Source organism: Canis lupus, chromosome 28 (genome assembly GCF_011100685.1).
Source record: "Canis lupus familiaris isolate Mischka breed German Shepherd chromosome 28, alternate assembly UU_Cfam_GSD_1.0, whole genome shotgun sequence".
Classification (NCBI taxonomy): domain Eukaryota; kingdom Metazoa; phylum Chordata; class Mammalia; order Carnivora; family Canidae; genus Canis; species Canis lupus.
Window position 1 is genome coordinate 747,202 of NC_049249.1, and position 13,354 is coordinate 760,555.

General features: G+C 39.4%; 1 protein-coding gene across 7 annotated transcripts in view; it reads left to right on the forward strand.

The window, feature by feature from the left end:
• Window positions 1-8,498: 8,498 nt before the first annotated feature.
• The window catches only part of WDFY4 (WDFY family member 4), a 286,497-nt gene continuing 281,641 nt past the window's right edge, over window positions 8,499-13,354 (forward strand). For 2 of the 7 annotated variants that reach the window (XR_005380346.1, XR_005380347.1), the window contains exon 1: window positions 8,502-8,704. The gene's annotated coding sequence lies outside the window, so the exon portion shown is untranslated. Of the gene's footprint in view, window positions 8,705-13,354 lie in introns of all 7 variants that reach the window. The other 5 variants (XM_038578028.1, XM_038578027.1, XM_038578030.1 and 2 more) reach the window with 4 other exon arrangements.

Here is a 13,354-nt window from a genome sequence, read left to right on the forward strand (position 1 = left end):
ATGTACCTTTTGGCGATTTGTGTATATTTGGGTGTGTATATATACTCATGTTCATATATGCATATAGGTATATATCTTATATTTTATTTTTTTTGTATCTAAGTCTTTTGTACATTTTTCTTGGGTTGTAAATCTTTTAATTATTGATTTGAAGGAGTTCTTTATGTGTTCTGGTTACTTCCTTGATCAGATACATGCTTTGCGATTATAATCCCAGCCCGTTTCTTGCCTTTTCATTGTCTAACAATGCCTATCCAAAAGCCTTTTCCTCCTCTCAGGTTCCATAGATATTTTTTAATGCTTTCTCTTAGGAGCATTTATAATGCTCCTTTAACTCTTTCATTTATTTTTTATTTATTTATGATAGTCAGAGAGAGAGAGAGAGAGAGAGAGAGGCAGAGACACAGGCAGAGGGAGAAGCAGGCCCCATGCACCGGGAGCCTGACGTGGGATTCGATCCCAGGTCTCCAGGATCGCGCCCCGGGCCAAAGGCAGGCGCCAAACCGCTGCGCCACCCAGGGATCCCTCCTTTAACTCTTTCAGTCTAAGAAACACCTTATGTTTTATTTGTTTGTTTTGTTTTGGGCTTTTTTTTTCCTTTTTATCTTTCTTTGTTTTTTCTTTTTTGCATATGGTGTGAGATAAGAGTCAAGATTAATTTATTTTTGTCATGGATACCCATGTTGTTCCAGTAGCATTTCTTTATTTTTTAATTTTTATTTTATTTAAATGCAATTAATTAACATATAGTGTATTATTAGTTTCAGGGGCAGGGGTCAGTAGTTCATCAGTTTTATATAACACCCCGTGCTCACTATATTACATACCTTCTTTAGTCACCCAGTAACCCCATCTTTTCACCCTCCTCCCCTCCAGCAACCCTCACTTTGTTTCCTAGAGTTAAGAGTCTGTTATGGTTTGTCTCCTTCTCTGATTTTGTCTTGTTTTATTTTTCTCTCCCTTCCTCTATGCTCCTCTGTTTTATTTCTTAAATTCCACATATGAGTGAGATCATATGGTAATTTTTTTTCTATGATTGATTTATTCACTTAAGATAATACCCTCTAGTTCCATCCACATCATTGGAAATGGCAAGATTTCATTTTTTGATGGCTGAGTAATATTCCATTATATATATCACACCTTCTTTATCCATTCATCTGTCTATGGACATCCGGGCTCTTTACATATTTTGGGTTTTTTTGTTTTGTTTTGTTTTCTTAACATATTTTGGCTATTGTGGACATGGTTGCTATAAACATTAGAGTGCAGGTGCTCCTTTAGATCACTACATTTGTGTCTTTGGGGTAAATACCTAGTACTGCAAGTGCTGAGTCATAGGGTGTGGAAGTTCCTCAAAAAGTTAAAAATAGAGCTACCCTATGACTATCTCCCCTAAAAGTGGAGCCTCTTTAGAGAGGACCTCATTTCCACCAGTGCCACATCAGTGGTGGGAAGGCATAAAGACACTCAGAGTTACACTGAAGCTTTGGCTGTTTATTCCTACTTCCCTAAAATGAAGCCGTTTTGGTATGACAAGTGTGTAGCTGTGCATGGGATGTGTGATTGTCCATGAATTTCCCAAAGACAGACTGGATCTTATCACCCTAGGTGTCAAGCATAGTGGCATGCTTCGACGTGGCATGCTTCGACGGTGGTGTCGAAGAGATGGCGAGGGATAAATGAAATCAAGAGAGGTTTTGTAAATCATCAATGTAATGTAAATCAAGAATTTACAATGAATGTAAATCAAGAGAGGCTTTGTCCGGTGCCTCACTGAAGCTCACATGCTTAGTTATGCCTGTACCTTCTCAATCACCAAAGAGAAATGAGCTTAGCCTAAAGGACCTGTTCTTGGGTTTAACACTTCTCAAGGAAGGCATTCTTCTATCATTTGTGCCTGCAGAACTCAGTTTAAGACCTGGTCCTGGAAAATCATTATGCTGTTTGAAGTAGGTTGAATGGCTTAAGTTTGACTGAATAATAGCTTCTGATTCTTCTTTATCTTCTCAATGAGCTTCTCTTGAGTGTGATGTCAATACAACCAACGTGGCATGGTAAATTCTACCCTCCAGCTATTTTGAAAACTAAAAGAAGTATCTGATCATTTGTAGTCTTATGATGCCCTATCATTCTCCAAGTCTCCTCCTGTCACCATCAGCATCTACCACAACTCCTGCAGGCTCCAGGTGTCTTGCAGAATTATTTCTTACTTGCACCAATATTCTCATCCTCCATCTCCAAGAAGTACAATCTGCTGGTTGGATTCCCTTTCTTTTTCTGGAGTTTATCATAATCCTCACAGGGAACGTGAAAATTCAAGGAAATTGCTTTCTCTTCAGGTTTAAAAAAAAAGTCCCACTGCTATGTAAACAGTCTTCCTTCTCTTGATTTCAAGTTGGTATAAGAAATACATTGTAATAATGAAATGGGAAAGTGTTATAAAGCAGAATTTATGGCATGTTTTTACATTTGTTAAGAAAAAAATGAAGACCAAAGAAATATATTTTGGTAAACACAGAAAAAGATGAGATGTTATTCTCACATGGCTTATTGCTTAGTTGTTTAGGGTATTTAGGATATTAATGATTTTAATTTCATTCTGTATTCTTTATACTTTTTTGCATCATGTGTAAAATTAATATGATTTATTTTAAACATCAGGAAAATATTATCAACTTTTTTGCTTATTTTCCTAAGTGTAGATCTAAGCTCTCTGAAGAGAGTATGATCGAGACTACCAAAATGCATTCAATCCTAATAATAGGATTAAGGCTGGCACATGGCTGAACTGCACTTTCCAGCCTTCCTTGCTTTAGGTATGGCCATGCTATCACAATGGAATGTGAGACAAAGTGATGCGTGCTACTCACAGGCTGGGCTTTTGTGAGCAAAGATGTGTTTTGTCCATTTGCTTTCCTGGTTTGCTGATAGGATGCAGATGACAGCAAGACTTTAAAGGATAAAGTAGCTTGTGGTCCTTAATCAGCATCTGAGGGAGAACTACCTTCCCACTTGAGTAAGTATTGTAGGAAATAACCTTAACAAAGCTTTGTTTCTCCAGAGTCCAGCTCTAATCTGGCACAGAATAGATGCTCAGTGTGTTTACTGATTGGAACTGAATGTAGACTTTCTTGGTATCTTTGTTCACAAAGCTCTAAATAAAATATGATCCTTAATTTATCTTAATTTTATTATGAAGAGTTAATAAAATGCTATTTCCTGTAAAATGTGAGAAGCTTGCAACAGTGTGTTTCCATTTACTCCCTCATCTTCCCTGGGATTGTTGTCATAAATTCCAAAGTACAATGTTGCTTTTTTGTTTGTTTGTTTGTTTTAAACAGTTCTAGTCTTAAAAAAAAAATAAAACAAGAAACAGTAACTAGTTTGATTATATTTGCCATTACAGTGCTCTTCCCTTCTTTCTGTAGATTCACATTTCCATCTGGTATCTTTTCCTTTCAGTTTCAAAATTTAGAATTTCTTGTAGTACAAGTCTTCACGTGATGAATGATTTCAGCTGTCATTAATCTGAAAACAATTCTCATTTTCAAGGATTTCATTGACTAAAGAGTTATACATTAACACTTTATGTTTCTTTCTTTTAACATGCTAGAGAGATTTTTCCATTGTCTTAGGACTTCCATTTTTTTCTGAAAAAACATCTGCTAAAGTTGTGTTTTTGTTCCCCTGTATATAATATTGCCTTTCTCTGTTTTCAAGGTAACATTTGTTTTTCAACATTAGGAGTTTGATGACCTAAGTGTGTTTTTCTTTTGGTTTTGTTGTGCTTGGGGCTTACTAAGCTTATTGTCTCTGCAATTTGCTACTTTTGAACAAACTTTGGAAATTTGAAACATTTTTTTAACTCTCTTCTTTCCTTCTGAGACTTCAATTACACATATATTATGCCATTTAATATTGTCCCAAAGGCAACTGAGTGCATGTTTATTTTTCTTCAATCTTTTCTTCTCAGTCTTTCAGACTGAAAAATTTCTGTTGATTGGTCTTCAGTTTCATTATTATTTTTTCTTTTGTAGTCATCATTCTGCTGTTGGCCATCAGTAAAATTTTCATTTCAAATATACTTTCTGGTTCTAAATTTACATTTTTTATCCTTCTCTTATCTAATTTCATTATTTAACACATACAATGTTATATTAGTTTCGGGTATACAATATAGTGATTCAACACTTCCATACATCTCCCAGTGCTCATCACAACAAGTGCACTCCTTAATTCCCATTACCTATTCGGTCCAGTGCCCCACCCCTCTCCCCTCTGGTAACTATTGGTTTGTTCTCTATAGTGAAGTCTGTTTCTTGGTTTGCCTCTCTCTCTCCCTTTCTTTTTTCTTTGCTTGTTTGTTTTGTTTCTTAAATTCCACATATGAGTGAAATCATATGGTGAGTTTCTCTGACTGCTTATTTCACTTAGCATTATACTCTCTAGTGCCATCCATGTCATTGCAAATGGCAAGATTTCATTCTTTGTTATGGCTGAGTAACATTCCATTGTGTACATATACCACATCTTCCTTATCTATTCATCTATTGATGAACACTTGGGCTGCTTCCAAAATTTGGTTATTGAAAATAAAGTTGCTATAAACATAAGGGTGCATGTATCCCTTTACATTAGTGTTTTTTGTATTTTGGGGGTAAATACTTAGTAGCATGATTACTGGATCCAGGGTCTGTTTTTAACTTTTTGAGGAACCTCCATACTGTTTTCCACAGTGGCTATACGAGTTTGCATTCCCACCTACAGTGCAAGAGGTTTCCCCTTTTTCCACATCTTCACCAACATCTGTTGTTTCTTGTGTTTTTGACTATTCTGACAGGTGTGAGGTGAGATCTCATTGGAGTTTTGTTATGCATTTCCCTGATGATGAAAGATATTGAGCATCTTTTCATGTGTCTGTTAGCGATCAGGATATCTTCTTTGGAGAAATGTCTGTTTATTTCTTCTGCCCATTTTTAAATTGGATTATTTATTAGGGCATCTGGTGGGCTCAGTAGTTGAGCATCTGCCTTTGGTTCAGGTCATAATCCTGGAGTCTTAGGATTGAGTCCCACATTGGACTCCCTGCAGGGAGCCTGCCTTCCCCTGGCCCATGTCTCTGCCTCTCTCTGTGTCTTTCATGAATAAATAAATAAAATCTTTCAAAAAAATAAATAAATTGGATTGTTTGGTTTTGGGGTGTTGATTTGTATAAGTTCTTAATCTATTTTGAGTAGTAACTCTTTATTGGATATGACATTTGCAAATATCTCCTTTTTTATTTTTTTCCTTATTTTTTTAAAAGTTTTATTTAATTATTCATGAGAGACACAGATTGGGAAAGAGACAGAGGCATAGGCAGAGGGAGAAGCAGACTCCATGCAGGGAGCCTGATGCAGGACTTGATCCCGGGACCCCAGGATCATGCCCTGGGCCGAAGGCAGGCGCCAAACTGCTGAGCCACCCAGGGATCCCCTACAAATATCTCCTTACATTCAGTAGGCTGCCTTCTAGCTTTGTTGATTATTTCTTTGCTGTGTAGAACCTTTTAATTTTTAAGCAGTCCCAATAGTTTATTTATTTCCCTTGCCTCAAGAGACATATCTAGAAAAATGTTGCTATGGCTGGTGTCAGAGACTTTACTGCTTGTGCTCTCTTTGAGGATTTTTATGATTTTAGGTCTCACATTAGGTCTTTAATCTACGTTGAATTTAATTTTGTGTATGGTGTAAGAAAGTGGTTCAGTTTCATTCTTTTACATGTAGCTGGCCAGATTTCCCCAGCACCACTTGTGGAAGAGACTGTCTTTTTCCCATTGGATATTCTACATTCCAATCCTCTTATATATTCCATTTACTTGCTGAAATTTCCTACCTTGCAGTTATTATGACTATCCTTTCTTTTAAGTCCTTGAAGATATTCCTAATAGTTGCTTTAAAGTCCTTGGGTGATACTTCCAACATGAGGTTCATCTTGGGATCTGTTTCTATTGACAGTTATCTTTCTTGTTATAGGTCAACTTTTTCTTTTTCTCCAGATTTCCACTAATTTTAGTTGTATACTGGAGAGTGTAGATGTTACATTGAAGGGATGCTGTGTTATGTTTTCTTTCATGAAGGGATGATGAGTTTTGTTGTGGTTGGCAGTTTAACTACTGGCATCTCCTTTGTTTTCTGCCAGGTTTGCTTTTATTATTTGTTAGGGCTTTTCTTTTTTCTTTTCGTTTATATGTATATATTTTTATTAGAGTTCAATTTGCCAACACCCAGTGCTCATCCTGTCAAGTCCCCTCCTCAGTGCCTGTCACCCAATCACCCCATCCCCCTGCCCACCTCCCCTTCCACTACCCCCTGTTCCTTTCCTAGAGTTAGGAGCTTTTCTATTTCCATTTTGAACTTATTCCTAGTTCATGGGTGCTATTCTAGGGTGCAATTCTTAATCCTCTGTGTGGGCTTTCTGGAGTGTAAGATGAATTCTCAACATGCTTGGTGAGGTCTTTCCAATCTGAATGGGTTGTAACTCTAGGCTTCCTCACACTGCCCAGTGTCTGTTACTTCCATTCAGTTCTCAGCCGTGGGACAGGTGCTCTAGGTCTGTCGGAGTCTTACCCTGTGCATGCACAGGTAACCCCTGGCCAAGGACAGACAGGATGAGTTCCTACAAAACACATTCTTCCCAGGACTCTGCCCTGAACATTCCAGCCCATTCCATCTTACATATTTTTAGTTCCGGGAGGTTATTGCCCCTGGGCCTCCACTTGCCTGCACCTTGTCAGGAAGTAGTCATGAGAAGAAAGCCAGGGCACCACCCATTCATTGTGTTATTCTTATCTCAAGGACTGTAGTCTTCTGCTGCATGCTATTCATTGCAGGGGAACAGTTGTCTTATTTACTTAGAGTTACTTTCAGTGGGAGGATATGTTCTGTAACAGTTACATTGTCATAAATGGAAGCAGAAGTATAATTGCTATTTTTGGACATTAAAAAAAATCACAGAATCTCAGATTTCTCTTCAACAAAAATACATACCTACGTGAGCAGTTCATAGTTCTCTGGCTGCTTCAGTGTCTGAGTACAGGCAAGTTTCTGAATAATAACAGCCAGTACTTGTATAGCTCTTTCTAGTGTTTAAAAATCCACTTGCAAGTATTACTTGATTTGTTCCTTATGGCAAAATGATAGTTCTGGCCCACAAATAAGAAATGATGTAAAGATGTAACTTTCTTAGTACAGGAGTGAAAATATCAACTGAGATTTTCAACCCAGGAGCCCAGCCTCTAATTACCTATCCTCCTCAGTCAAGAAAAGCAGGTCTCCCTGGGAGAAGAGTCTTGTCCCAGCTGCCAAGAAAATTAACATTTCTTTTCCCACAGTGGTGCACACTATATGGTATCCTGGATCTTGGAAATAGTATAACCAGAGATTTTGTTTCTTTAAAAAAATTGGAACTCATTCCGGCCTGACAAGGTGATTCTTGTGCTGTTATATACACTCTTGCATGTCTTAGGGTGACCCTAGGTGCTCTCCTGTGCTTCCAGGCTTCCAGCTTCCAGGGTAGCTTCCTTTGTATCCATGGACAGTGGACGAGAAATGAAAGCTTAAGTAAGAATGCTGGTACTTCTGCCTCCTACTGAGGAATGGGCCTGGGGTCAGGAGCATGTGGCCTAGCTCCTAAGCTGGAGAGTCTCCCATTTTGGCTGCTGTCTACTGGAAAGTTTGCCCTGGCAAGAGTTGAGTTTCATTACAACTGTGTTTTCATTTTTGTACCCATCTCAGAGCCTTTTTGCCTCCCATAATGAAGGATGTTTCTCCTCATTTATAGTTACTTATAAATGATCAGTTGATTGTGAACTAGGAACAGGTGATTAGCTAGCTTTTAAGGATCAGGCATTCACACTAACCACTGCTCTTGCTCGTGTGGCACAGGGAGATATTGTGTTTGCATGGACATGCTGGCTGATGCTACATGGATGACATTATGGATAGGTATAGGAAATTATTCAGCCCAATATACCTGAAGGAAAGAGGATTATGATGTTTCTTCAGAGAACTTTATCTTATTATTTAATCATGACTTCAATGTTACCCACAGCTGGCCATCTAACCTTGGAGGACTCTCTTGGAATAACTTAGGTCTGAGGATGGAGGAGGAAGGAATCCAAGAGAAGCTCTCTTTGGGCCTGAGAGAGAGAGGAGGCTCGTGAACCCATGCAGTGTCCACGGATGGACTTTCAACACATCTCTAACTAAATTCACTTAAACACTGCTGTTATCTGTATTTTACCAGAGGCTCAGAGAAGATAGGTAGGACCTAGGAAAAAGCAGAAGTCCAACTGGATAGCACAGGGCTAAATTCTGTGTCCACTATTCACTAGCTTTTCCTCTTTGTCCTTGGCCCCAGCTAGCACTGCTTGACCACTGAGCATACTGCCCTAAGTGGCCTTTCTTCAGGGCCCAAGTCAATCACCAGAACTCAGGCAGTTCTGTTGATGTCTGGGTAAAAGGCAGAAGCAAGCTGACTCTCCACTTCTGCTTTCTCCAGGAAATGCGCAGAAACACAGCTCAAGTGATTCATAGTGAAACGTTGCTGGAGACTAACAATGCTGGCTGAGTCCTCTTCCCCCAGGCCTGAGGGGCAATGGCTGGGTATGGCGGCACCCATGCCACCTGACGTCTGCAGGCCCTGAACACCACACCACTGGGTATGTCACCTTGTTCTTGGCCAGGCCACACCAGGCCATAGGTGGGCATGGAGGTCCTGTCTGTCAGAGTGGGGCCTACTGGCCACCTCCTGGAAAGCTGAGCATGGGAGCACATGGGACCACCAGTGCCTGATCTGGGTTTGTGGATGTGGGAGAGGAGGTGAGCTGATGAGCAGGAAGTGTGTGCCTGGTGGGAGGTGTAGGTGTTCAAGGCCACTCGAATGCCTGGATCTGCTGAGGTGTCTGTCACCATCGGAGTTTGCCGAGTTGGGCTGGGCTCCAGCTCAATTCCTCATCTCCCTACCTCAGGTCAAGCCCTTTCTCACAGTTCTGCAAAGGAAGGTGACCTGCTTGCTACACCTGGGAGAGGCTAGACGTGAGCCTGTGTGGGCTAATACCCAGGGATGGAGGTGGAGGCCGACTGTGAGCCTCTTTTGCCCAGCCCCACACAGGCCTCTGAAAGGTGCTGAGCAGTGTGTGGACTGCTTCAGCCCGGTCACCAAGAGAGCTAGCTTTGTCCTGGTCTGGGGGTCCCTCCCTGGGGGTCTGAGAAGTAGATACCTCTGGGCCTCCTTTTCCTCATATGAATGACCACATCCCATGTTAGAAATGCCAACATTTTCTGAATAAGCAGGACCACATGGATCACAGAGAATTTGCTTTTCTCTCCTGAAATCCTACCTTAAAGAACACCAAATCAATCCTTAGTCCCAGCTTCTCTGAAGTGGTGAGGAGCTAGTCCAATGATTCGGGATTTTAGGTATTACTCTTTTCAAGGACATTTCGTTGTTGACCTGATTTTCTGCAAAATCGTCCATTTAATTCTTCAAGAAATACATACGGAGAGCCACTTCCTGCCAGGCATCAGGGCCAGTGAAGAGGGCCAGTGGTACCTGGTGCAGTAGGCTGAAGTGGGGTGAAGAACAGGGGGTTAGGAGTAGGGGCTCGGGAGTCTGGGAATGTGTTCGCCTTCTGGGTGAAGAGCTGAAGGAAGGGAGAGTCTGAGCCCCGTGGTTTGTGAGAAGCATTCTCGAGGAGGGAATGGAGAATGTCAAGGCAAAGCGCATGAGGGCTGGTGGAGGCCGAGGGTAGGGGGGCAGAGAGCAGTAAGGGGCAGGCCGGGTGTCCCCTCCAGAGAAGGATGCCACGCCATCAACTGAGAGAGGGCTATCCTGTTCAGTGTGAGGGCCTGGGCTGTACTCCCCCAGACTTAGGGAGTAGGTAGAAAAGAAAATTCAGAAACAGTGTATAAGGTATAAGAAATATCACCTAAGAGTTTTTTTTTCAAATCATCAGCATCTTTGAGGTCCTTCATAGGCTTGGCCTCTCCCTCTCTTGTCAGAGAACATGGCTGTCCAGAATTTGGGACTTATTGTTCCGTGGCTTTTCTTCTAGTTTTACCTCATATCTTTAGATCTCTACCTCATATTTTATCTTTACCTCATATCATATCTAGATTCGAGTTATTAAGTTTTGCATGTTCTTGGACTTTGTAAATAAGAATTAAATATTCTTTAAAGATTTGCTTCATTTGCTCCAAATGATGTTTCTGGAATTCCTTCATACTGTTTGTTTCACATACCTCTCATTCATCCATGTTTACTGCTTGCTGTATAGTATTCTGTGATATATGAATATATCTCAATATAGTTCCCCAAGTTAATACTGATGGGCACTTGGGATTTTTTTGGGGGGTGTTTGTTTTTCTATTATAAACTGTTAGGTGCTCCGGTGCTTGTAAGTACTGCTAGGACTCCCTTTGTGCATGTATCCCGAGGTATGTGTGCAAGAAGTCCCTAAGGTATAAACCTGGACAGTGGAATTGATAGATCAGAGAGTTCACAAATCTTCACCCTTACTGGATGATATCTAATTGCTTTCTCAACCAATTGCAAAATGTTGCCCAGCCATCAGCAATACGTATAAATTTCTGTTGCTCCACGTCTTTCACCATCATTGGACAGTCCTGGGGTTTTAAATTTTTCCAATCTAGTGAAAGTGAAAATCTACCTAGGTTTTTAATTTGCATTTCCTGAATGACTAAGGTTGGGCATTTCTTTATATGCTTATTGGCCATTCTGGATTTCTTTTCTTATTCAAATATTTTGTCCATTTCTCGTTGGGGTCGTCTGTCTTTTTTACCCTGCTAATTTTCTATAATTTAATACATATTTGGATATTAATCCTTTGTCATATATGTATCTTATACTTTTCTCTTGTTTGTTCCTGGTCTCCTTACATTATTTGCAAATTCTGTTAATGATCAAAGTTCTTAATCTCAAATGAGCTCCATTTAACTTTATGTTCTTTTAGGATATATGTGTGTTATCTAAGAAATTCTCCTCCATTATGAAGTCATAAAATTATTCTTTTACATTATTATTTTCTTTTGCAATTTTGCCTTTCACATTTAAGTATTTTGGTGCATCTAAAAATGATTTCTCTCTGTGGTGTGAGATAAAGGGTAACATTTCATTTAATTTTGTCTTTCCATATGGATCGCCAAGAATCTTAAGTCTATTAATTAAAAAGGCCATTCTTCAGCCACTGATCTACACCAGCTCTGTTTAAGACAAGTTGTCATGTTTCTGGGCTCTTTATTCTGTTCATTTGTTTATCCCTTTGCCAGTACTCTATTATATGATTAATTCTAGGCTTATAACAAATTTTGATCTCTGAAAAGAGTCTCTATTTTTTTTCTTCTTCCATTCTATCTCGACATTCTTGGTACACTCTTCTTTCGTATGGATTTTAGGAACAGTTTTATTAGATTCTACAAAAAAGCTATATTCAAGTTTGATTGAAAATACAATTTGGAGAGATATAATAATATGTTTATGAAAATGACTCCTCTAATTCATGAACATGGTTTGTATCCTCATTTATTTAGATGTTGTTTAAAATATTTACACAAAATTTTATAATTTTCTTTATAAAATAGTTAACATTTTGTCTAGAGTCATTCCTAAGTGGTGTTTATTTTTACATCTTTTTAATTGTCACTGAAAATACCTGTTTTTGACTTGCTGATATATGCCTGCATTTTTTTATTAAAGATTTTATTTATTTACTCATGAGAGACACATAGAGAGAGGCAGGGACACAGGCAGAGGGAGAAGCAGGGTCCCTGCAGGAAGCCCTGATGTGGGACTGGATCCCAGGACTCCAGGATCACACCCTGGGCATGAAAGCAAATGCCCAACCAGTGTGCCACCCAGGCCTCCCTATGTTGCATTTTAAAGAAGAATAATTTCAGCGGTTCTATGGGTAGCAAAGGAAGAAGCAAGACTATCAGTTAAAAGGCTGTTGTACTAATTTAGGTATTAGTGGTTCACCCCAAAGTGATAGCAGAGATAATGAGAAGTGCTTAGGGTGGTTAGATTCTAGGTACTTTCTGAGTGTGAGATTTGATGATGTTTTATGTGTCATGTGTGGGAGATGAAAATTGAAGATGACTCCAGAGCAACAGGGAGAATAGAACTGTCATACTTTGAGCTAGGTCAAGGGCAGAAGGAACATATTGCAAAGTGGTGGTTACTCCAGAATATAGGTTTGAACAGAGAAAGATGGAGATGTATATCAGACAACAAGTGTAGAAATGAAGTCTCTGTACCTCCTGTCCCCACGTGACCTTCATAGTAGAAAAGTAAGGCAGCTTGGTCACCTGGGGGTTTGGGGGTAGATATCTTGTGTGGGAGGGAAAGAAAGAAGATGAGCCACTCAAAGTTCCTGAGCCACACTCTAGAGCTTTTTAAAATGCATTTATTTACATTTATTTATGTATTTACAAGTGGGGATTTGCATTTGTTATTTCCATTTGTTATGCAAACCATCAAAATTCACGTGTGCTTTGCACCTGAAATGATGTTTCCAAGCAACACTCCTAAGCCCTTGGCTGATGGCCCCATTTGAAGCGTCTGCACACCTCTTAGAAGCTTAAGTCTCAAAGTCTAGACCTTTGTTATCCAACAGAGAAGCCTTGAACCACACCTGAAATGTGGCCAGTGTAAATTGAGAGGTGCTATACATGTAAAAATGCGCATCAGGTATCAAAGATGTTACAAACAACAAGAAAAAGAAATATGAAATATCTAATTAATACCTAAAAATATTGATTGTGTATTGAAATGATAATATTTTGGATATACTGGGTTAAATAAAATAGACTTTAAAAATATATTTGAATAAATGGCTTGATTAATTTCGGCTCTTTATATTTACTTTTCAAATGTGGCTACCAAAACAATTTTAAGTTGTGCATGTGGCTTAAATTTGTGGCTGACTTTGTGTTTCTTCTGGGCAGTAACCTTCAGAGGTACTTCCTGTTCCAGGACCAGAGACTTTTGCGAGAAACACAGTTCAAGAAAGATGGGAAGTCAGAAAAGTGAAAAGCCACTTGTCCCAAATAATTCCAGGGAGAAAGAAAGTAGAGAGGGTAAGAAGAATGAATTTAATACGTAAAATAAACCAGACACTGGGCAGGGCCCTGGTATTTGCAATCTTATATAATCCCCACAATGAGATCACTTTCATTATTCCCATTTTATAGATAAGGAAATGGAGGCTGGGAAAAGTAAGGTCCTTCATCCTCATACAGCAAGTGATTCAACCAAGATTTGAACTTAAAATCCATGCACTTTGAATTAGGTG